This window comes from Podarcis filfolensis (assembly GCF_964270895.1).
Source record: "Podarcis filfolensis genome assembly, chromosome: Z".
Lineage (NCBI taxonomy): Eukaryota > Metazoa > Chordata > Lepidosauria > Squamata > Lacertidae > Podarcis > Podarcis filfolensis.
The window spans coordinates 28,299,732-28,323,905 of record NC_139617.1 but is presented as its reverse complement, the minus strand read 5'-3'; the positions used below and the strand labels follow the sequence as shown (position 1 = coordinate 28,323,905).

Here is a 24,174-nt window from a genome sequence, read left to right as displayed (position 1 = left end):
TCTTAAGTGATGCTGGCATCATTTTGTGCAGTGAGAGATACATTTATTCCGCAGTGCAAAGGGCCAAGGACCCCCAAATTTAGAACAATCATGATTTACTGTGTCTCTTGAGCGAAGTGCATTTGTTACCTTGGAAACAAATAGCTGCAGTGAACAACTAGATAAAATTTATGGAATCATCAATAAAACTTGATTATAAATGTGCAAAAACATACACAATTTGATGTTGATGTGCAACATGGAGATGCAGTGAATAGCCATTATATACTTGCATTTTTGGACAGTGGAAGGATGTTCTTTTTACAGTGGGGAGGCGTTGTTGTTATTAGGCAGTTTGTGAAGAAATCGTCTGCTCTTTTTCATATTTGGAGGCATTTAATTTTAACTTTCAGTTTAGTGTCTCACAAAAATTGTGTACTGTCCTTGGTGTAAAAAAAATTTCCAGAATGGCAGCAATGAAAACTGAAGAATGTGGCTGCGGATTATTCCTGCTCTTCCCCTGAGTCTAGGGGTACATTTTATTCAATATAAAGAAATTACTTCATGCTTAGTTGGTATCGTTACTGACTTGGATTTTCTTAGAATTTGGGTAACAAGTATACTCAATAGTATGCAAAAAACCGAAACAAAATCCACTGAGATCTGCCCTGTCACTATGTACTCATGCTGGCTTCTAATTTAAACCTGTTTATTTATTCCAGCTTTTGGTATTTCTTAGCCTCATACCTAATGAGTGTCACATTGTGTTTTAAGATTATTCATTGTTGTTGAATTTACCTGTCACTGATTTGTAGTTGAATTTGCTGTTTTAATTGTCAGCGTAACTGACCCTGAACACATTCTGTACTCTGTAAACCGCTCTGCACACTGATGCTGTTAAATTGGGACCTCTAAGGAGCCTCATATGGTCCCACATCCCTTACATTTTAACACCTCAGAGGTGTTAAAACTTAAGGGATGTGGGACCATAAGAGGCTCCTTAGAGGTCCCAATTTAACTTGTGGAGACCCTTCTGTAAACACACAAATTAGTCAACCATCTTCATATGCTTTAAGTTTAGGGTAGTTTTTAATGTTTGATGTTGTTCCTTTTTTCTTATCGCTATTGATGTTCTGTTGGGAGCTGCCCAGAGTGGCTGGGGAAACCCAGCCAGATGGGCGGGGTATAAATATTATTATTATTATTATTATTATTATTATTATTATTATTATTATTGCTAAAGAGCTGAGTTGCTGCCAGTTCGTATTGCTGAACTCATCTTTGCTAGCTGATGGGCAGGATTGAGAGGGTGAATTCTAATGAAATCCTACAAATCCAGAGAGTGGGAGGCTCACCTCAGGCATTCCGATCTGCATAGTGAATATAACACCTAGACCTGCCCCTAGAATCCAGGAGGGTATTGAGGGATGTGGGAAAACCTATTTAGGTTTGGATAGTGCTTCATTCGTTTAAAAAATGTTTAGGGGTACTCTCATTTTCCTACTCATATTGAAATTAAAAGGTACAGGTAAAGGACCCCTGACAGTTAAGTCCAGTTGCGAACGACTCTGGGGTTGTGGCACTCATCTCACTTTACTGGCCGAGGGAGCCAACGTTTGTCTGCAGACAGTTTTTCCGGGTCATGTGGCCAGCATGACTAAGCCACTTTTGGCGAAACCAGAGCAGCGCACAGAAACGCCATTTACCTTCCCGCCTATTTATCCACTTGCACTTTGACGTGCTTTTGAACTGCATCCTCTTCTCTTGTTTTTGGCAGGATGCAGAAATAGGGCAGCTGGAGGCTTCATGGTCTTTAGGCCACTTTGAAGTAGATGGTAGACCTGCTTTAAATTTCTTTTGTTGTCCTGTAATTCTATATTAATTGCCCTTAGCATAGGGTTTGGCCTCAATCCCAGCAAATATTAATTTGTTATGCCACTGGTAGTCATGGCCCTATGACATTTTAGCTGCAATCTCCTCTCTGTTTGTTTCATCTGTCATCTCCTTTGCTCTTGGCTTATTGCTAACCCGTGCCTTTTTGAATCCTCAGCCACAGGTGAGGGGTTTTGGCACTAGGAAATATGGCTTGATATCATCTTCCATTCAAAGGGGATAAATTTTCCACCTGTCCTTAATTTGCATTTAGGTGGTGTTGCTGCTCTGAGACGTTGAGTGCCCTTCTTTTCTCAATGATGACAGCATTTGGGGTAGCAGGGAGCTGAGGGTGCTCAGCCCCAGCCCCCAGATGCTCAACACATTTAAATATTAGGACCTTTTAATCTTGAACTATGAGCATAAGAGCCCTACAAAAAGGAAAAAGGCTGGGGAGTAATCATTCAGGGTTTTGCACCGGCATCAACAATTACAAGAAGGTTAGCAAAAATCACGCTTAGATGATGGAATAAGCGCAATCAAGCACTTGTCATAGGATAATTACAGTGTATTTTAATTTATTTTTACTAAGCATATTTGCAATCCCATTTAGGATCAAAATGCAAATCTCACTTGAATCAAGATCCCATTCCCTGCAAACCCGAAAGGTTCACTTTCTCTCTTCAACTCAGTGTACAGCTCACAATTTTTAACTGTGTTGGCTATTCACATTAGCATGCAGAAGCATAAGACAGGTTGAGCCCCTTTTGGAAATAAATTTAGTGACTTGCTAAATTCTTTCTGTTATCTTTTTAAAAGATCGAATCCCCGCTTTGTGGGGACTTGAGGGGACTTTTTTAAAAAGGGGGGTGCATTGTCAATAACAGCAATGGCAGGCACTCCTGATGAATGAAAATAAATATTTTAAAGTCCCAACCAAAAGCAAAGCCTGCAAGAGTGAGAAGGGAGCAATATATAATTTGGTGTGGCATTATGAAGCAGAGCAGCTCTTGACAACTGAGTGATGTTAAAGGTCATCTGCCATTGCTTACAGCCTTTTTGGAATGGTAGAATTAAGTTCAAACTCAGGATGTTTTTTGTGCCTTAAATTTCTCTAGGGATATCCTTCATAATGTCTTCATGCAGGATAACACTGCAGTAAACGAAACACAGTGCACAGGATTAAAGGGTTATTTCCCTTGTGTGTTGAGCTGACACAGAATGCTTAAACCTCAGGATGTTTTTGAGTTGTCTCTATCTTCTGGAGGTCCTCCTTCTTCATGACAACAGCTCTTTCTAGCTTTTGCTTGGGAGGCTAATTTTGCCCCCAGTTTAGAAAAAAATTGGAGCCATTTTTGTGCACCAGTAAAATAAAACTAATGTATCTAAAATGTGCTGGGGCACCTATTTTTTCAGCTCTGGTGCTGTATAAAGACAGAATGGCTGCCCATCTGCTTGTCTAACTCAGGCTCCTAAACAGACATTGTCCTGATCACCCACAGAGACTAAAGAATCTGCCCCAGGCAATTAGGAAGAGGACTATGAATTGGTGAAGTGGACAAGAGCTGAGCTTCCCCTTCTATTTCGGGCCCCATCCAACTCTACAGCTCTATGATCTTACAAAGGAGGGAACTGAGCATGTGGGCATTGCTAGTGAGTTGGTGGCTCAGCTCAAGGTGGAGCTGGGTCCTTTCTTCCTTCTTTTATTAGAAACACTCGGCCTTACCTGGCAAAAGGTTGACCTTCCCTGAGCTACTTCCACTTACAGAAAATCCCTTTGGAACACGAGGAACCTGTTCTTGCTCCACCATGAGGTCCAGAGGCTTCTGATAACACTCACAGCATCTGGACTTGGCTGGCAGCACAACATGGCAACCGTTGGCAAGGAGGGATTCTTTGCTAGTGAAGTTTGTCTTCCTCTCCATGCTGGCTGGGCCTGATGCAAGCTGTAGTCCAATGCATTTGCAGGGCAATGAGGTTAAGAACATAAGAAGACTGGCAAACCTAGAACTATACTTAATAATCGGATAATGATAGTCCTTATTTGGGCTTCGTTATTGTAATTCATATGCAGCTACTCATTCTAAATGCCTGTTTTTCATCTTTTAATTTTCATTTGTTATAATTGTTCTCTATTTCATATATATTGCGTGGCGAGTTCCCACCTCCCCCGGTAGGAATAAAGACACAAGACGCAATTATTTAAGGTTAATGGGCTAAAATTGGCCACAACTTTATTGGTTACAGGTAAGAGCGGTATTGGCTTAGGAGGATTCCCCTGATCGCGCGGGGCTGGAAACCAGCCCCTGCACGCGCATTGGGGGCATGAGCCTGCAATCCCACCTCCTCCTGATGTCGGAAGTGGCTTTATAACATGAAATAATAATAATAAACTTTACCAAAACACACACACACACACACATACAAGAAGAGCCTGCTGGATTAGGCCAATGACCCATTAGTCCAGCATCCTGTTCTCACAGTAGCCAACCAGATACCTCAAGAGGAAACCTGCAAGCAGGATCCGAGAACAAGAGCACTCTCCCCCTTGTAGTTTTTAGCAAGTGGTGTTCAGAAGCGTTTCTGCCTCCAACCATGGAGGCAGAACATAGCCACCCTGGTTACTAACCACTGATGGAGCCTTACCTTCCATGAACTTGTTTAATCCTTTTTTTACACCATCTAGGTTGGTGGCCTTATGAGAGTGAGTTCCATAGTTTAACTATGTGATGTGTTAAGAAGTACTTGCTTTTCTCTGTCCTGAATCTTCCAAAAGTCATATTCATTGGATGACCATGAATTATAGTGTTACAAAAGAAGGGGGGCAGGGAGAAAGAAACCCTTCTCTATCCCCGTTCTCCATCCTATGCATCAGTTTTTCAGCTTCTGTCATTGTCACCTTTTATTCGCCTTTTCTCTAAACTAAAAAAAGTTGGGGGAAGCTGTTCTAAAGATACCATCAAGCATTGTCTTTACCTCGGGGTAGATGCAAAGCCAAATACACACCATTTATTGCAGCAAGAGTAGAATGTGATGATGTTGCTAATAATAACACTTCTGCTTAAAGGCAACCAGCAATATGCCAGGGTGCATCTGCACAGCACCTTAGCTGTGTTCTCAAAGCATCTTGGGCTCTTTTCCTAGCTCTGCCCATCACTTTTCTGAGTGGTCTTGAGCAAATCAACCAGAGCTGTCTTCATTCAGGTTTGGTTTTGCTTATGCCAAGCAGCTGCTTGAAGCTCCAAGCTTTGCGGAGAATTTCAAGAGCTCTTTCAGAGAACTATGTAGGCACGTTACAGATCGCCACTGTTTGTGCTGCAGCGAACCATTATTTATGAGTCTCCAGTTCTGCATAATTCAACAGGGATATCACAGGGTCCTGCACAGAGAACCTGATTACGTATGTTTGCAGTGCCCTACAAAAACAAAGGGAGCAAACCATTAGCAAGAGATGTCAGAAAGGTAGGAAATTTTGGTTTGGAGTCTTTGAACACTGAAGCTTTGGTGAGGATTTTTTTGTTTTATTTTAAAAAAGATACATAACTGCAATCAAAAATAGTATCCATTCCAAATTATAGGAGCAAATAAGAGACCCTAATTGTGTTGTGGAAACATCTACAAAAATTAGATTGCAGTAATCTAGGCTGCTTCAACAGAGGTATAGTTTCCAGATCAAGGGAAATCTATTCCCAGAGTTCCTTGAGAGAAGCATTGACTGTTAAACCACACTGGAGTCTGTAGCTCTGGGACAGGAACAGGGGGCCTCTTAGTTACTCTCAGCACCTGTAACAATTGATAGATCCCAGAATTCTTTGGGGAAAGCCATGATTGTTTAAAGTGGTATCGTAGATGTACGATGGTATCAAATGTATGGTGTGAATGTGGCTTGTCCACCACTTGGGGAAATGTGTCAGGTCAGTTTAGGAACATGTATTGGGCGGGTAACATTTTGTCCTTTACCTCAAGCAAAAAAAAATAAATGCTAATTAAGCTTTGGGAAGTAAGCTGGAGAACTCTAGGGCACTGTCAGAGCCCTCATGCTTCCTTCCCACAACTGAGCGCTTTGCTTACCCAGCTTTGGGAAGGCAGCATGACGGCTGCAGGGTGTGTGGGTGGGTGTCAAATGTTGCTGGGGGCCACAAAAAAGGCCTTGCAGGCCACATGTGGCCTTGGGGTTATATTTGAATTTCATTGTGAAAAGTACTTGAATAAATAATTATATTTGAATTTCATTGTGAAAATTCACTTTGAAATTTTAGCTCATTTTGAATATTTATTACATTTATATCTCACCTTTTGCTCTGAGGAGCTCAAGGTGGTGTACATGGCTTACCCCTTCCCTTTTTATCTTCATAACAACTCTGTGAGGAAGGTGAAGACTAAGGGACAGTGAACAGCCCAGGATCACCTAGTGAGCTTCGTAAATACTTGTTTCTGCTGCTCCTGCCAGTGACATGTTTCTTTAAACTTTGCCATAATCTGCATCCCCAAATATAATGACAAAAGAGGGAGAGATCAGAAGAAGGTGGACCAGGAGCAAAATGAAATCACCGAACTGCATAGCTGTCAACTTTTCCCTTTTCTTGCGAGGAATCCTATTCGGAATAAGGGAATTTCCCTTAAAAAAAGGGAAATGTTGACAGTTACGCCAAACTGTAGAGTTGGGACCCCAGGTGTCATGTAATCCACCCCCCTCCAATGCAGGAATCACAGCTAAAACATCCCTGACAGATGGACAGCCAACCTCTGTTTAAAAAACCTCCAAGGAAGGAGAGCCCGTCACCTTCTGAAAGCGTCCATTCCACTGTTGAGCAGCACTTGCTGTGAAATAACTTTCAATAAGAAAATAGATGACTTCATCACTGAACAGGCATAAAAGTGGGAGTCAATGGAATAATGGGCAAAAGTTACTGGCCCAATCAAGATACATTCCACCCCAAGAAATGACAGAGGGGTTCAAATTCTTACAGAATTCTTCCATGGACCCTTCTTACAGTGCATAGTTAAACTATGGAACTCATACTCACAGGAGGCAGTGAAGGCTTTAAAAGAGGGTTGGACATCAATGGCTGCTAGCCATGTTAGCTATATTCTGCCTCCACAGTCAGAGCCAGTGCTGCTTCTGACCACCAGATGCTGTGGGTAGATCACCTTCCCTCCTGAATGAAACCAAGATAGCATTCTGGAATCCTTTTGCTATTTAATGGATTTTTTAATTTTACAAATTACTTTGGCTTTTCTCCTCTTCCCCAGCCCCCCTGGTGCTGCTTCCATGATAACTGCACTTGAGTTGACAGATCCGGTATTTGTATGTAGGAATAAAAACAGTAGGAGGCACTTATGTAGATGCCACTAATTTAATTTAGCTTGATATGTAAGCAGAGCACGGGCATTTTTGCGCTAACCTGCTTGCCTTTATTTTACAGTCATCTTCAGCCTTCTTACGTCAGTTGCTGAAAATCCTTCCACTCTTCTCTTTGCCTGCCCAAAGGCGGGCGCCAGGAGAGTGAACCTTGGGAGGAGAGAGGTCTGCAGACACAACTGTGGAGAGAAAGAAAAAATGTGCTGAAATTATTTCAAAAGGTAAGAGGAAGGAGAGCATGTATACCCAACTGAAATAGCTCTGCGAGGCCTTGCATATGAAGAAGGTCATATCCTGAGAGTTTCTGGGAACCCCAAGGGCAGCACAGAACATCCATTTTCCCCACCCATCCACGTCATTTTTGTGGACAATATGCTCTCTGAGTGGCGTGATTGCCATCGCCTCCATGATTGCTGCAGCAGTGTGTTGAAAACGTCTACCCTTGTGGTCAGGATTCACTGCTCAGTTACGTGCTGTACCTATGACACCTACCTATATAAATAAGGAAGTTGTAATTGAAGGGAATGGGCTGGTTCTTAAATGGCAGGTTTGGAAGCAGTCTTTAGGTTCAATACTATAGCAAGCCCATTTCATTTATTGCCATTGTCGTCGTCATCACCACCACCATCATCACCACCAACCACCAACCACCACCACCATTCATGAAAATTTCCAGGCCTTGTACAAACTTTTTTTTTTTTTAATGACACAGGCAACTTTACTTGGATTCTCAAAATTTAACTTGTCTTTGCACTGGTGGACTTCATATTAATTTCATCCAGCCAACTCATTTCTCCAAATCAACTGTCTTTCACATTATGACAAGAGTTGTTTCAAAAATGGGAAGGGAAATTATGACGGTGGCTAAGCTATATCTGTCCTGCAATATCAAAATTATCTGTATATAAGGAGAGAGCGAGAGAGAGAGAGCGAGAGAGAGAGAGAGAGAGAGAGAATATTAAGCAGAGCATATTTCCCCTTTTCTGGCTCTCCAGAGGGGTGTGTGCATGTGCGTGTGAGTGCACGTGTGCAAAGTGCATTTCTTGGCCTTCCGTTTCGAATGGTTTGTGTTCTTTGCTACTGCTGTTGCTGTTCTTCTGTCTGTCTGTCTGTCTGTCTTTCCTTCTTTTGACCTGCTGTTGAAATGTGTTTGCATTCAATGAATTCATTTTTGGAAGCATTGGAGAAGCAGCTAATACATGCTTTTAATAGCAATAATGATGATAATCTTATGAAATCAGATGGAAAGTTAGACAAATGCTGACTTTTACATCTTATTCATACTTTGGATTATAATGAGTGTGGCCTGTTTTGATCATTTCTGTCCTGATTAATTTTAATGATATACTACATATATTGTGTTTTTTTTTTCTTGGCCAGTATTCATTTAGCCCTGTTTGGCTGCAAGATGTTGCTCTGCCACTGGCTCCTTACTTGTTTACTGCAAGGATTGCTGATCCTGGCTAATGCTGCAGAGTGCACACCAAGTCATGGCTGCATCATTCATTAAGTGTCATGTTAGCAAAGTTCGCTCATGCAGGGTTCATAGTCAGGAGACAACATAGAACTTTGCTTGTGAGTAAAATGAGAGGAAATAGCGGAGCTAAAATGAGAGATGCCATCATTGCAAGAAGAGTGAATAATGAATCGACCCTCATCTGGTGTGCCATCTGCAACATGCATTTCAATACTAAAATATCATTTATGTATCTTTTTGTGGCATCGTGTTCTTACTGATTGTATTAGCTTGTTTTGATTCCTGGGAGGGAGGAAACAATTTTCTGTTATTTCATGTTAGTTTGCCAGACATATTTTCCACAAGATAGACTATTCCCAAACTGAGCTGTGAGAAACGAAAGGGAATTGTTGAATGTTGGAAGATTCAGGAAAACATAAAAGGAAATACATCTTTACACAGTTAGTAGTTAATCTGTGGAACTCAGTCCCACAGGAGGCAGTGATGGCCACCAACCTAGATGGCTTTAAAAGAACACTATACAGATTCATGGGGCAGAGACTATTGATGGCTACTAGCCATAATGGCTATGTTCTGCCTCCACAGTTGAAAGCAGCAAGGCTTCTGAATATTAGTTGCTGGAAACCCACAGAAAGGGAGCAGGCTCTTCTGCTTGGTATTGCTTGAGGGTTTCCCACAGGCATTTGGTCAACAACAGTGAGAACAAGATGCTAAACTAGATGGGTCACCAGAATGATCCATCCAGCTGTTATGTTCTTAAGTCCAAGGTCCCCATCTTCAGAGCAGGCTGCCTGTTTTATACCTGTCTGCATAACTGTTTCTGCTCTGCTTTCCTTCGGGGGGGGGGGGATGTGTGTGTGTGTGTGTGTGATCAGATCACACAATCAGATTAGGCTGCTTGGTGGACTCCTGCTATGCTCATTCTTACTCTCTTACACACTTTTGGGAGTGAACTATGTCTCTTATTTTGATTCAGACAAAAGGGTGTGCCTCAGCTATCAGAAATTTTGAAGATTCTTGAGCTATAGAGATAAGTTTGGGGAACGTGAGAAAGACAGGCTTGCCTGGTACCTGGTGGGAACCTCATTGCTGGTGGTAGCCAGCTGAACTTTTGAGGAAAACGCATTTTTGGGGTAGGGTAGCGTAATCTCTCCCCTGCCCCCATTCTCCATGTTAGTTGCACACTGCTTAATCCCAACATTCGATCATAGGGTGCTTTTGCAAATGCCACTTGGATTAGCGGGGTAATGGCAGTTAGTGAAATCTACTTACCGGTATATGCCGCTTTTGGTGCAGAGGTTTACAGTTGGAATGCAAATATTTGTATGTAAACTTTATAAATAAGAGGCATCCTGAGACGGGGAAGCCAAATGGGGTTTAAAAATATAAATAGTGGGTCGTTTCCTGCCCTGTAATGCCATCCCAAAATCTTCCGTGTGATTGCACCCTTGTATGTGGCAGGGCCAGCCCTAATCATGTTTTCTTCCTTGTTTTTCCAGCAGAGGCTGTAACCCTAGATGCACTTACCCAAAATTGTGTCCCAATGAACTCTGGGTCCAATTAAACCTGTTTCTTCAATAAAAGCACTCAAGTACATGGCTGAGATGCCTTTTCCCTGTAGTTAAGTTGTTGTTTTTCCAAAGCAGGGTCTTCTCATTGAATGGGGACTGCATAGTGACCTACTTTAACCCCGTTTCCCTGGTGAAGGCTTGGGTAGTTTTTCTCTTCCACTTTTGCTCGGATAGTTGTATAAGAGATACTTGAGAAAAACTCTAGTTGCGTGTTCAGGCCCAGAAATCTCCCCCCTAAATAAATCCACACTTGACTCAAAATTTTGGTTTGGTTTTTGGCAGAATTTAGGCCACAACTTTATTGATTACAGAAAGTGACTGGTTTCATTGGCTCTGGTTTGACTAGCTCCCTGCCTTGCAGGTAGCACTGACCCAGGGTTCCAGGATAGGTCAGCCAAGGGTGAACACCTGGATAAGCGGAAAGTCGGACATGGGCTATCTCCGCCACCCAAATGTCCCCCTGGACTCAGGCACGGGCACAACCCCCTCTCAGGGGTTGACCAAACCATCGAATCCCTGGATTCCTTTAACGGAATACCTTCACATAGGGATGGCGAGAGCGTTCTCCCATCCCTATCACCTGAATGAGAGCCTATCCGCAACCTTACAAGTTGTGATGATTTGCTACGCGGCAGGCGAAACCCAAATGGCAACAGCCAGTCAGCCAAGTGGGGAAGATTCCTGCCGTGCCCCTGTCCCAACGACAGACAACACACAACGGCATAGCAAGGTCAAGCGCAAAACCCTAAAAGTAGGGAGGGGTGGGCGGGTCTCACCACAATACGTGCCCTTTTTAAGGGAGGACCCAATATACTAGATCGTAACGGCCCTTATTTTCTCCTTCGATCCCTCCCTCCCTGCCTCCCTCCCTGCCATATGATGCATTCTCCACTGTGGACTAAAAAGAGTATGTGTTTTGCACTTTCTCTTCATTGAGGATGCCACTAATGTACTGTGGCTATAGCTCCAGTGAGCTATAAGACTGTTGTAATGCTGATGGATAGAAGTTACCCAGGAACCTGGCACAGAAGCGGACATATTGCAGGTTTATTCCAATTCTGGTCATCCTGAGCTTCACTCCTTCCCTCCCTCCTTCCCTCCCCCCCTCTCTCTCTTACTTGTTTGGGTGAATCACAGCAATTTGGCTTCTGATCACCACCTCTTTTTCTTGCCCAAATCCCTGCTGTGAGAGCCCTCTCCCTTCCCTCCCTCCTCGTTTGGAAACTGTTCTGTCTCTGCGATACAAAAGTGTATTCTTAAACAGACTATGATGCTTGGGAATGAGGGCAAAAGGGTGGAAACCTTTCTTTGCCAAGCACAGAAAGAGAGGAACAACAATCACATCAGCAGCTTAAATAATTTGAGGCCACATGATCAGGGTGTGTAGTTTCAAGGTTGGCCAATCTGATTGTGGCAACGCCTGTGGTTTGCCTCTAATGACACCTGATGTTTTGTTAAGGGCTTGGCAAATAAAGTCATTTTGGACATCTGAGGGGCAAGCTTAGCGGTAAAGCATCTGCTTCACATGCTGAAGGCCACAAGTTTGGTCCACAACTTGCATCGGCAGGTAGGGCTGGGTTTGTCTCCTGCATGAAATCCTGCCAGTTAGTGCAGACAACACCAAACTGAATGGAGTAGTGGTCTGACTCAGTAGAAAGCCTCTTCCTCCATTGAGTGTGGTGCAGAGCATCCACCGGTCTAAGACTTGCACTCTGTTTCTTTTGAAAGGCTCTCAAGATTAGCAAAGAGATTTGATTGTTGTAATGTTAATTTTCTTCAGCCTCTCATACAATCTGTTGCAGATGGAAGGCGTGACAAGTTCTTAAAGCACTGCCATACCAGGGGACATAAAATGGCAGCTGATTGGCAGAATGAGCGCACTTTTGTTCTCATATTAAAAACTTATTTTAATATTGTATTTTTAAATTGCTGTGACCTGCCCTGGGACCTTATGGTGGAGAACAGATAAGAAATCAAATTAATAATGAAATACCGATATAGATTGGTTCATATTTTGCATTTGCAGCCTAAGGTTCTTGCAACAATGCCTAAGATAATGTCTGTGGAACCCTTTGTGCCCCTGGGAAAAATACAATATGGATAATACAGTATTTATGGCTGATGTAGCAAATTTCAAGTGCTAGAAATGTTTCATATAAATATTATGTCAGCAACCCCTACAATCACCCTGCATGGCAGGTCAGCTACTTTTATTGTTCCCATGTTACTGTTGGTTAATTTACTAAAAGGAAAAATAGATATGGCAAAATAAAAGGAATCCCCTAGATGCCAAGATCCAAGTTTGGGACAAGTCATGTTTGGGGTGAGAACCCAGCAGTGATTTAAAATCACCAAACATGCAGCTAAGTAAAGTGTGGCAATAACAGCTGTTAGACTTTTAAAATATCCTCTCTTTAATTGCTTTCAAAGCTCCCCACTTCCCTTAGCATAGGAAGAGACCACACGTTAGGTAGGTTAAAAATGATTTACTTAGTAGTAGGGTTCACATGGTGGAAGTGAGAGAACAAAGAGTTTGGTAGCCCTTCCTTCCAAGGTGAGGGGGAATGACCAAGCTAAGCTGGCTGGACAGCTCACTCTATGGTCTTAACCCCCTCATGCATTAATTAGTCTTCAACATGTTGGTTATATTAGGCTGATTTATCCCACAGCCACAAATGAAGGATATTTTCCATCTGAGAGTTTATTTCATATTTTGATATGCTCTATGTTCTAAAATCAAAACAACTTGGAGATCCCAGCAAGCCTGAGGCACTTGCATTTCAAATGCTGAGATATTTTTTTGTTTAAAAAAGAAAGGAAAGGGAAAGGGTGGGGAGGTTAAGCGAAACCAAAAATGCACATCATAGACTTGTTAAGTATACGTTGAAAAAACAGCATAGATATAGACATTGAAGTACTGAATATAAGGCACATTTATTTATTTTTTAATGAAAGTGCACTAAGATCTAATTGTAAGGGGGAAATATAGACAAACTAGGCAAACCATGGATGAGGAAAACAAATCCGGAAAATTCTGGTTGAAGCTTATACCAGATGAATCAGTGCTTATTCTGAGACTATATTGAGATGCGGACAATTATTGAGATAGGTCATAGAGATACCACCCAAACACCTGCCTAATCCCCAGGCTCTGCAGTACCCCACAGGATGTGTAAGCTTTTCCATAACAACCACCTTCGCAACCTTTTAAAGCTCATTATTTATTTGGAAATTTGAACCATCTTTCTATCCTTGGGCTCTATCAGGTCAGGCTGCCACCACAAGGTAAAGGACAGAGGTTATTGAGGCGTCATTGATTTTAAATGTAGGGAGCAGGGCACAGAGCCAGATCTGGCTGGACTAAGTTACGAATAACGGTGCCTATTTACCTAAAAACTGCAGCCCAGAAAGCAGGGACCAAAGACCCAATAGCCCCGCATTACCTCCAGGGAGACACACACATGCACACAGTGGTACCTCAGGTTATGAACTTAATTCGCTCCAGAGATCTGTTCTTAACCCGAAACCGTTCTTAACCTGAGGTGCGCTTTCACTAATGGGGCCTCCTGCTGCTGCTGTGTTGCCGGCGCACAATTTCCATTCTGATTCTGAGGCAAAGTTCGCAACCCAAGGTAACTACTTCCGGGTTAGCGGAGTTTGTAACCTGGAGGGTTTGTAACACGGGGTACCACCTTGTGTGTGTGTGTGTGTGTGTGTGTGTGTGTGTGTATAGTGTGTGTGTGTGTGTGTGTATATGCATGTACCAAATTGAGCATCAGATAGTAAGGGCTACCATCTCACATGCCAGCTGGGAACATTACTCAGAATACAGCTCACCCCAATTTGCATTAATGCTATAGTGGGGTCCCACTGAGTTCAGTCCTGGATATGTCTGCATGTGATATGAAGCCAGACTGGTGTTTCTTAATGAGGGCAGGGACTCTCCCATTCCAGTTATGCCCCCCCCCCCATAATCTTATAACCAGAGAAAGGAAATGTTTGCTTATATATATATATAAATATATATAGAATTTTATATGCCACTGGATTGTAAACAAAGCAAAACCTCTCTAAGCAGTTTTTGGGGTATATACGTGCATCAACATGCGTTTGTGTTGCGTCAAATAAATATAGTGTCAGACTGCCCTGATCCATGGTGACATTTTCCACTAAGGTGAGATGATGTTGCAGCAAATGGAAAATTAATCTCAGGGACAGGCAGGACCTTGGACAAGTGTCATTCAATGGGGGTAGGAACAGTGGTGGAGCTTCATGCTCCGGCACCGGGGGCAGAGAGCAGGCGGGGGCGTGGCTGGTGCATGTCCTGGGGGCGTGGCACACTGCTCACAGGGGTGTGGTGCGCATCCTGGGGGCATGGCGTGCCGCCTGTGGGGCCAGCCACAATGGCACCCTACCGGGGTCGCACTGCCAGGGGCGATGTGCTCCCCCCGTCCCCCTCTTCCTCTGCCAGTGGGTAGGAAGAACAGATTGCCCCAAGCAGGGTCATGGAACAACTAGCAGAGCTCTAAATTAGCAAGATTAGTGATGACTGTTTGCCAGACCCACTTAGTGTGGCACCTGAGCACTTAGAAACCAGCACCTTTTCCAGTAGCCTTAGGCTACTTCTAGGCAGCAGGGTTTAAGCTTCTTTGGAGAAGGTTCCTCATGTTCTCCTGAGGAGTTTGCTGCCCAAGGACTCTTCCTGTGTAAGGATGCTGTATCTGAGGATTCAGAATGAAGACCCTCATATTGTAAGTTGTGTCTTTGTGCTGAATGCAATGGTGACCGGGGGGGGGGGGGTGCAATGCAGAGAAGTACTTGGTGATTCAACAGTTGCATTTGAAAATCATTCAGAAAATTCCACCCTGGTGGAAACTGAGTATTGTCTATTGTCTTTTGCTGATAAACATCCAGTGCCACTGTTCAGCAAGGTTGAAGGAGCCAGAGAGAATACGTCTATGTTCTCCCCGTTTTATCCTCACAACCACCTTGTGAGGTGTGTTAGTCTGAGAGTGAGTCACTGGTCCAAAGTTACCCAGTGAACTTCATTGCTGACTGTGGAATTACACCCTGTTCTCAAGATCTATGCAGCTTTTATCAAAAAGATTAATGTACATTCAATATCAGCAGACCCTGCTCACTAGTAGAAACTCCTGTTTACTTACCCAGAGCACAAATGCCTGTCATTTGCCACGTTAAGGCTTCCGTCCAACTGTTCCTTCAAAAGAAAGAGGCAGGAGGCATTAGGTTCTTGGATCAGTGCCTCAGCTCGTGCTTAGCCATGCAGTTCCTTGCTGTGCCTTTAACCCTTGACTTGCTTATGGATCACTCAGATTTGTGCATTAAAGAGTTTGGCAGAAAAAGAAACCCGAGTTCAAGTACCCTGGCAGGACAGGGAGAGGGGCTGTGAGGGGGTAGCACTTCACCTTACCCCATAGTCAGAAGCTGCATCCTGAGTCAGAGGCAACATTTATAAGGCAGCTCTGCTGTTCTTGCAGTATTAAAATATAGACAGGGAGCTTTATTTAATAAAACGCTTCATTGTATTGTAAAAAAACAAAAAAACAACAACCCATAACCTCAAAGCGGTTTTACTAAAAAAAAGATCAATAGAATTATCAATAAGAAGAATTAACAAGAAGAACTTAAGACTTTCAGAAAGTTAAAATAGTAATAAGCTAAAAACAGATAAAAACTTGCAAATGTGCTTGTGCCATTAATTTATTGATACAGATTATGATGATTCTTCTGGAGTTCATTTTTCCTATGCACCACAAATCTTCTGTTGCATAATAGACATCCTCTTCACTTAGCTTTGGTATGAATTGTGCTTTAGCAGCTCAAAGACCTGACTCCTTTTCTTCAGCATTCCCATCAAATTCTCCACATAAAGCTCTTAATAAACCTGCATTTGCCATGAGGCTCTGTTGCTGCCTGAAAACCATTGAGGGTGCATCAAAATCAATAATGGCTGCAGAATGGGCTGATGGGTGAAAAGGGTTTGCATAGAGGTAAAGCAGGACAGCAGCAGCAGCAGCATAAGGATGAAAAGACTGCATTGCCTAATGTGCAAGGAGCAAATATAATCTGAGATCGCAACAGGGGAGATGACTCTGTAGAGGCTTCTACAGGAGAGCCTGCAGCCTACTCTTTATTTGATTAATTTCATGCTTAGTGTGACTTCATTCAATATGAAGTCAGAGAGGGTATGAATAAATGCAAAAACTGTAAGGAGTACAGAATTGGTCTGTCCTCCCCACTCAATCCAGCCCCCAGCCCCCCGCTCTAGAATGTCATTTTGTTCCTGTATAGTTTCTTTGTGATATAAACTGATGCTTGGACTAACGGTAGTAGTGGAAATATGGGAAGAGACAATTAGGAGTTTTCACTTAAAACTTGCTGCTGTATGTAAATCTGCTGATGTTAGGCTGTGTAATGTGGTGGATTTCTTCAATAACCACATCATAGTGATATTTAACACAACTTTACTTGGTCATAAAACTGGCTACTGGGGAACCTACAGAAGTAGAGTTCACAAGCCTATAAATTACACAGCCTTATATAAATGCATGAGACGTGGGTGGCACTGTGAGTTAAACCACAGAGCCTAGGACTTGCCGATCGGAATCTCGGCAGTTCGAATCACCATGATGGGGTGAGCTCCCGTTGCTCGGTCCCTGCTCCTGCCAACCTAGCAGTTCAAAAGCACATCAGGGTGCAAGTAGATAAATAGGTAAGGCTCCGGCGGGAAGGTAAAGGGCGTTTCCGTGTGCTGCTCTGGTTCGCCAGAAATGGCTTAGTCATGCTGGCCAACCCCAGAGTCGGCCAAAACTGGACCTAATGGTCAGGGGTCCCTTTACCTTTACCTTACTAGGTGCAAAATGTTTGTTCTCCAACCAAGCTATGGCTGCTTCGTGAAAAGTTTTGTGTAAAGTAGTTTGCCTTGTAGATCTGTCCCTTTTCCCCACCCCACTGAGAATTGCAAAGGAAGAAGAGGTTGCAGTAGCTTGGCGACTCATGAATCGCCAAGTAGCTTGAGCACCGCAACCCCAGAGTCGGTCACGACTGGACCTAATTGTCAGGGGTCCCTTTATCTTTATATAAATGCATCAAAATAAGCATATCCTCCAATATTTCTCTGATGAAAATAGGGACGTCCCATTCCATAATGATAATTTTACTATTTATACCCCACGCACCTTACTGGGTTGCTCCAGCCACTCTGGGCAGCTTCCAACATATATAAAAACATAATGAAACATTAATTTAAAAAAATTGGGGAGGGGGGTCACATTACTCCTTACCCTCCAACATTTTTCCAATAAAAATAGGGACGTCCTAAGGAAAAGCGGGACATTCCAGGATCAAATCAGAAATTGGGATGGCTTCTCTAAATCAGGGACATCCCTAGAAAATAGGGACACTTTGAGGGTCTGAATTAAGTCATATTTGCAGAGGAAAAGCATGCCTGCATTATGTGAGCTGGATGCCTCCTCTCTCTCAGCCTAGCTCAAGACTGAGCTTTTCCTGCACAAACATTCTCAACACATTCTTAATACACTCTGATCCTCCCAACAATATCCTTTCATACTTTCTTTTACAGTTTCTACATATTTGCACATGTAGCTTGTCTATCAAAGCATATACCACAGTACACGCTCTGTACACACTCTGCATCCAGTGTGCTCTCATTCCTAGTTTAGAACCAGTGTGCACAAGGTCTTGTGCCATGTTGTTTCTTATGAAATACTGTGTTTTTATATTTTTCTCCCATAGAAGCTTGGATCTGAATTGGGAAAATGAGCAATTTAGCTATGTTTTAATCTGTTAATGTCTATGTGGTCTGAGGATACCGCTAGAATTATAACATAAATTATCCTCAAAGGCCACTTTAACAGTAGGGTTGTCATATTTCAAAAAGTAAAATTCCTGACCCCAACATTGTTGATCTTTTGGGGGAAACCTCTCCCAAAATAGTGATTTTAAGCTTTTGGAGCTGTTTCCGCTGCTTTTTCCATCGCGTTGCAGAAAACCTATGTGAAGGGCACTCTGCTGCAGGAATTAATACAGTGGTACCTCTAGTTATGAACTTAATTCGTTCCGGAGGTCTGTTCTTAACCTGAAACTGTTCTTAACTAGAGGTCTCTTGCTGGGGCCTCTTGCTGCTGCCGCTGTGCTGCCAGCACACGATTTCCGTTCTCATCCTGGGGCAAAGTTCTCAACTCGAGGTAACTCTTCCAGGTTAGCTGAGTTTGTAACCTGAAGCGTTTGTAATCTGAGGCGATTGTAACTCAAGGCACCACTGTATGCCCTCTGGTGGTTGGTCACAAACCTGCCTCTCCCTTTGCCGAAATGACTGCCGCACACACGTGCACAAACACACACACACCACTTAGAGTAAAACAACAACAACAACCCTTCATACACAGTATTCATACATGGAGATGACTTAACATGCAGGTTGAATGTGCATTCTGACATGGAAATGCCTTCCTGGAAAGAATTTTATAACATTTGAAGTAAACTTCCCCCTGATAGCAGATGCTGGAGCTGCTTTTGGACTCCACCTGCTGACTTTGCTGTGCAGTAAAGAAATACATGCACAAAATGGCACCATTTGTTTTTGTTTGGTGGGTGATTTGGTGGGTTGCGTGCTGTGCTCTGGCCTCTCTTAGGCTGTTCCAACAGGCATCAACATCAGAAGAGCTCCTATTTGCTTAGTGCAGCTTCTGCAGCCAGAGGGTCTCATTGTGCAATATACTCCTTCCCTGAATGAGGTGGAAAATTAACTTTGTATCTCATTTCTGCCTTACACTTCTCTCCCCACCTCCATTTCATTAAACATGGCAGAGAGGCATTTTTACAGGAAGATGTTTTCTTTCTCCAAAACGTTTGCAGATTATGCCTCCATTTTTATTTTTGTTGAGGGAAGGATCCCTCCTTCCGCCAGAGGACGCGAGGATTTTACAATTTACAAAGCAGCGTGCAAATGCCAAATTATTAGGCAAGACTTGCTGCTGATTTAGGAGGCGGTTAATGCTATCAATGTGCCAAGTGCCAGTAGAGTGTTTTTCTGCAGATGGAATGGCTGAAAATATTGGAGGAAATCCAAAAGTTTAATCAAATTCAACCAGTTTTCCCAACTGCAGAATTCTCTTGGGGAGGGGAGTTGAGGTGGTGGACTGTACCATTGCTTTTAGAATCAAAGGGAGGGGAGAGGTTTCCATGGGTGGAAATAAAACTGGTTCTGTTAGCACAAACTTGAATATGCAGGTACATTTCACAGTGCAATTTGCATGTGCCCAGCTATATAGACGGTTCTTAAGGCAGCAAAAATCGGGTATTTCTAACACTTTTAAAAGAAGAAGAAGAAGAAGTAATAATAGAGGGTGGTGGTGGTTTTCGAGTTAGTAAGGCAAGGGTGCAGAAGAAGCTTTGATTTCCCTCTGAACTGATTTCATTAAAATCCATGATAACCAGAAGGGGGAGGGGAAAAAGCCCAGAGCCTGCTAATTGGCATGGAAACATCATCTGCATGGAATATAACACTGCAGATAGGAATCATGACCATGCCATCTATAAGATGTAAGCTTTTCAAAAAACCACACACAACTTAGACTATGGTCAAATGCAATTAAGCCCCTTTATTGCAGGGCATATCACCAAATAGAGGCCCCATTGTCACATGAAATTATAATTGCACGATACATAAAATGCTGCCCTTAGTGCATTAAGTTGTGTCATACTACATAATGGAATTCACCTCCCAAAAAACGACTCCCTCACTTTTAAACCTACAAATACATTTTCAAGACAGTTTAGAAATATTTAAACACAATCAATCCAGCCAAAGCCATTAAGTGACACTTAAAAACAGAGAAAGCAAAGTGGGCTTTAACTTCAAATCTAGAGTCCAGGTGTGATGAAATTCACTACCTTGACAGGAAGCCAGTCAAGCTTGCATCCTGCTCGCACTTTTAGCTCCATGTATGTAGCTTCATGTAAGAAAATCCTAGGCTTATCTGCATCAGGGAAAATGTGTGCATGGGCATAGCCAGGATTTATTTTTGGGGGGGGGGCAGGCTTTTTGTCAGGGGGGCCAGAACCAAGTTATTGGCAATGCAATTTGTCAGTTAGTTAAGTATTTTTATTTATTTACTTGACTTGGGGGGCAGCTGCCTCTCCCGACTACGCCCATGAGTGTGCCCTCTGCCTCTTTGAATGTCCTTTACAACATGATGCTGTACAGATCTTTTAGGCTGCTGGGTTGCCTAGGGCTGGTGGGAGTTTCAGATCCTGGCTTGATTACAAACCAGAGTTTAAACAAACCACAGCTTCCTGAGTTCAGGTGTAGTGGGGAACTGCAGCTTGATTAAAATCAGAAATGGAAGCTTCTGATATCTTCCTCTGATGCACAGAAGACGAAGAGAAGAGAAGAGAATATGCAAACCCAAGTTTTGTTTGCACAGTGGGAAAGCATGGCTTCTGGGCCCCATTAGCTTTGATGCAGCAATTCACCCTTGCTTGGAAGCAGTGTATATATTAAGTGCATCCAAGAGCTGTAAAAATGCTTTGGTTTAGTAGTGATGATATGAAAAATCCTACCATGAAGCACTTGCTTCCACATAAATCTTAAACACTCTGAGATCATCTAGAGACCCCCTTCTTTGGGTAACTCTTGCTGGGGAAAGTTAGGCATGTGCTGCCTTTAGGTCAGGCTCTTTCTCAGTGGGGTTCTTTGCCTGGCACATAATCTTAAGAGTCATGGCTGCAAGGTAAATAGGTGTTTATCTGCTCAAGACTAGGGATGCTTCCACGGTGCACTGAAAGCTAAAGAGCAGTAGGAATAAGGAGCTTCATGTTAACGGATACTTTTTTCTCAAAATTGAATTCATGTGATAGAATTTTTGTAATTCTTCTATTGTCATTGTTCTTAAATTTTCTACAGAGCACAAGATGTGTCCATCTGGCCACAGCTTTCAGTTAATGTGAACACCTAGCCTCATCCCAACATTGCCAAAATGTATGTGCACTGCTATAAAAAAAAACAACCCCAACCCACCAACCTTTTGATCCATTCTTTTGGTCCATCTTTTTGTGTGCATTGATAAAACTACATACAAAAAGAATCTTGCTACAACCATACAAACAATTGCAACAAGACTGCCTTTTTCACAGTTTTATCAATTCACACATGTGGAAGCAGAGCCAGGGTACACATACCCTCCCCCCCCAACCCTCACCCCAAAACCCCTGAATTGGAGTGCAGACTCCAGTTCCAGAATAAATTTTAGAAATTATCCTCATTAAACTGGAGTGGAACAGAGTGAACTGATGAGGAGAGTAAAGGGGCAGAAAGTGGCAAATCTATTCATCCTTTCTCATGCCTTTTGGGCTGCGCTGCTTTGTTGCCCTGCAGGTGGCATTGCTTTGATGGCTGCTCTCTGCTGTTTTCTTATTGTGCTTCTGTAACTCATTTCTTTGATGGGGGGTTTGTTTTTAACAACATTGTATGAGACCATAAAAATACCTGACTGAAATACAGGGTAGTTTTTGGTGTGTGTGTTTTAAAGTGCATATCAAGAAAACCTGGAGTTGGAATGCAGGCAGCAGATGGAAAGACTGCCTTATGCCAGGTCACACTGTCTGTTTTGGTAGGAGGGAGAAATTTGGTTGATGTTTCAGTGCAAAAGCACTTAATTTACACTTCACAAAACAATCAAATAATTTGTACAGGAAAAAAATCATTTATTCAGGGAAAGTGAGCACAGAAATGCATATATCAGTAAAAACAATGTACAAAAAATGCATTGCATTACTGGAAGTTGCCTGCAGACTCAGACTCTAGGCTCAGATTCTAGTGGTGGAAAAAGAAGAAGAAGAAGAAAGCAGGCTCATTCTCATGGTGTGTAATGAAATTGGTTTCAACCCCTTGATGGGGTTCAGTTGATGGGGGAAGATTTTAGGACACCTACAGAATCAGTTTGAATCCAAATACCTAATTTTCCTCTAAACATCCTTTTTGTGTCTTCTTTTCTCTCTTACATGTAAACGTGTGTGTGTGTGTGTGTGTGTGTGTGTGTGTGTTGGCATTTTCTGTGGGCAGAGAGATTTAATGAGGCAAATAGCAAAATGATTATTTGCAGTTTGTTTAATATATCAGCTGATGATTGCAGAGATGTTTAGCTTCAAAACAGGCAGGATTTTTTTCGGGGCGGCAGGGTGTGCGTGTTAATGATTCCTTGTTTTCCTTTCTTGAATTCTCTTTACCTCAAGAAAGATCATTACATGCAATCCCAAAGCCACATGTTATCATAAAATTCCTGCTATTTCTCTCTAGGCCTGCTGTTTTTCATTTGCGGTCCAAGAGCTAGTGCTGTTGGGTAAAAAACTTTCAGCCACTGTGGGTTGGTTCCAGACTAGGTTGCCACCAGCAGTGCCGGATTTATATGTATAGGCTAAGGGTCCAGGGCCTCTAAATCTAGGGGGCTTCACCAGCCCATCCGCTCCCCAAAGGCAGTCTCCCCTCTCCCAAAATTGCAAACCCAAGACTCCATGCGAGGGCAGGGCAACTCGGGCCTCTAAATCTAGGGGGCCTCCCCAGCCCGCGCGCTCCCCAGTGCCACAGTCTCCCCTCTCTCATAATTGCAAACTCAAGACTTCATGCGAGGGCAGGGCAGCTTGGGCCAACAACTATGGGGCCCAACTTGAATTTTTTTTTGTAGGGCCCAGTTCACAGCTGAAGTCTGCAGAATCTTAGAGATATAAATAAAATCCATCTAGATTGTCCCGGTGCGGAGGGCCCCTTAGGAGCGGCCCATGGGGCCCAGTTTGGCCCAATTGCCTTAAGGCCAGCCCAGATGAGATTGTGCAGGGGTTGGACTGACAAGTCCTGCCCCTTTAGGACCCTGGTGCCACTATTCAGAGTACAGACTCAAGGACTTGTTATGGAAATGGGGGGGGGCACTTATTGGAAATCAGTTTTCCTAAAAATCCCGGGACGATGAACCCAGCCACCTTTTATTCATAGTCGCATAAGCATTACACTACAGCATGGCCATAAACCTGTATAGTTGAGACCTTGGGTTAAGAACTTAATTTGTTCCGGAGGTCCGTTCTTAACCTGAAACTGTTCTTAACCTGAGGTACCACTTTAGCTAATGGGGCCTCCCGCTACCACCGCACGATTTCTGTTCTCATCCTGAAGCAAAGTTCTTAACCAGAGGTACTATTTCTGGGTTAGCGGAGCCTGTAACCTGAAGCGTCTGTAACCCAAGGTACCACTGTATGTTCAGCCGCTGAAATATACACCCAATATGTACCAATGGAGATTTATGATACTGCTTTATGAATGAACACTGTGCTTTTTGTGAAGTACCAAAAAGCCACCGATAGGGAGCTCTAGAATCTGACAGTTAACCAATCGGGTCCTACCAAACAGCGACCCGTATTGCTGAAAGCAGGTAACCAATCACAGAAATATAGACACAACACATAGGCTAATAACTGTTAAATCATATGTAATAGAATAATGATATAAATCAAAAGGTAGAAATAAATCTATTGGAGTTCATATATACAATGTAATAGACTAGTGGCACAGAACGTCAAGCCATGTGTTCAAGATAGGCATCAAAGGTCAGTCTCACAATGGTTATTCAAAGGTTTCAACAAAAGACGTCTCTAAAGACTAAAAAGTAAGGTTTTCTCAAATGTTTTCCAAAAGATCCAACAGAAGGCATCCCAAAAGTCTCAAGGACAGTGTTTTCAGCTGATGAAGACTATCACAAAACAGTAGTATCATTTCCGGAAACACTGTCCTTGAGACTAGCAAGTGGTGGCAAGATTCCCAGGGGGGCGCTGCCCGCAGAGTTGCCCCTCAGGGATGACACCTGAGGTGGATCGCCCCCACC

General features: G+C 43.0%; 1 protein-coding gene across 2 annotated transcripts in view; it reads left to right on the top strand.

The window, feature by feature from the left end:
- NEXMIF (neurite extension and migration factor) overlaps positions 1–24,174 on the top strand; it is a 213,467-nt gene that overhangs the window by 150,728 nt on the left and 38,565 nt on the right. The window contains exon 4 of one of the 2 annotated variants that reach the window (XM_083596256.1): positions 7,278–7,434. The exons of the other annotated variant lie outside the window; for it this stretch is intronic. The gene's annotated coding sequence lies outside the window, so the exon portion shown is untranslated. The remainder of the gene's footprint in view (positions 1–7,277; positions 7,435–24,174) is intronic. 2 annotated transcript variants of the gene reach the window in all.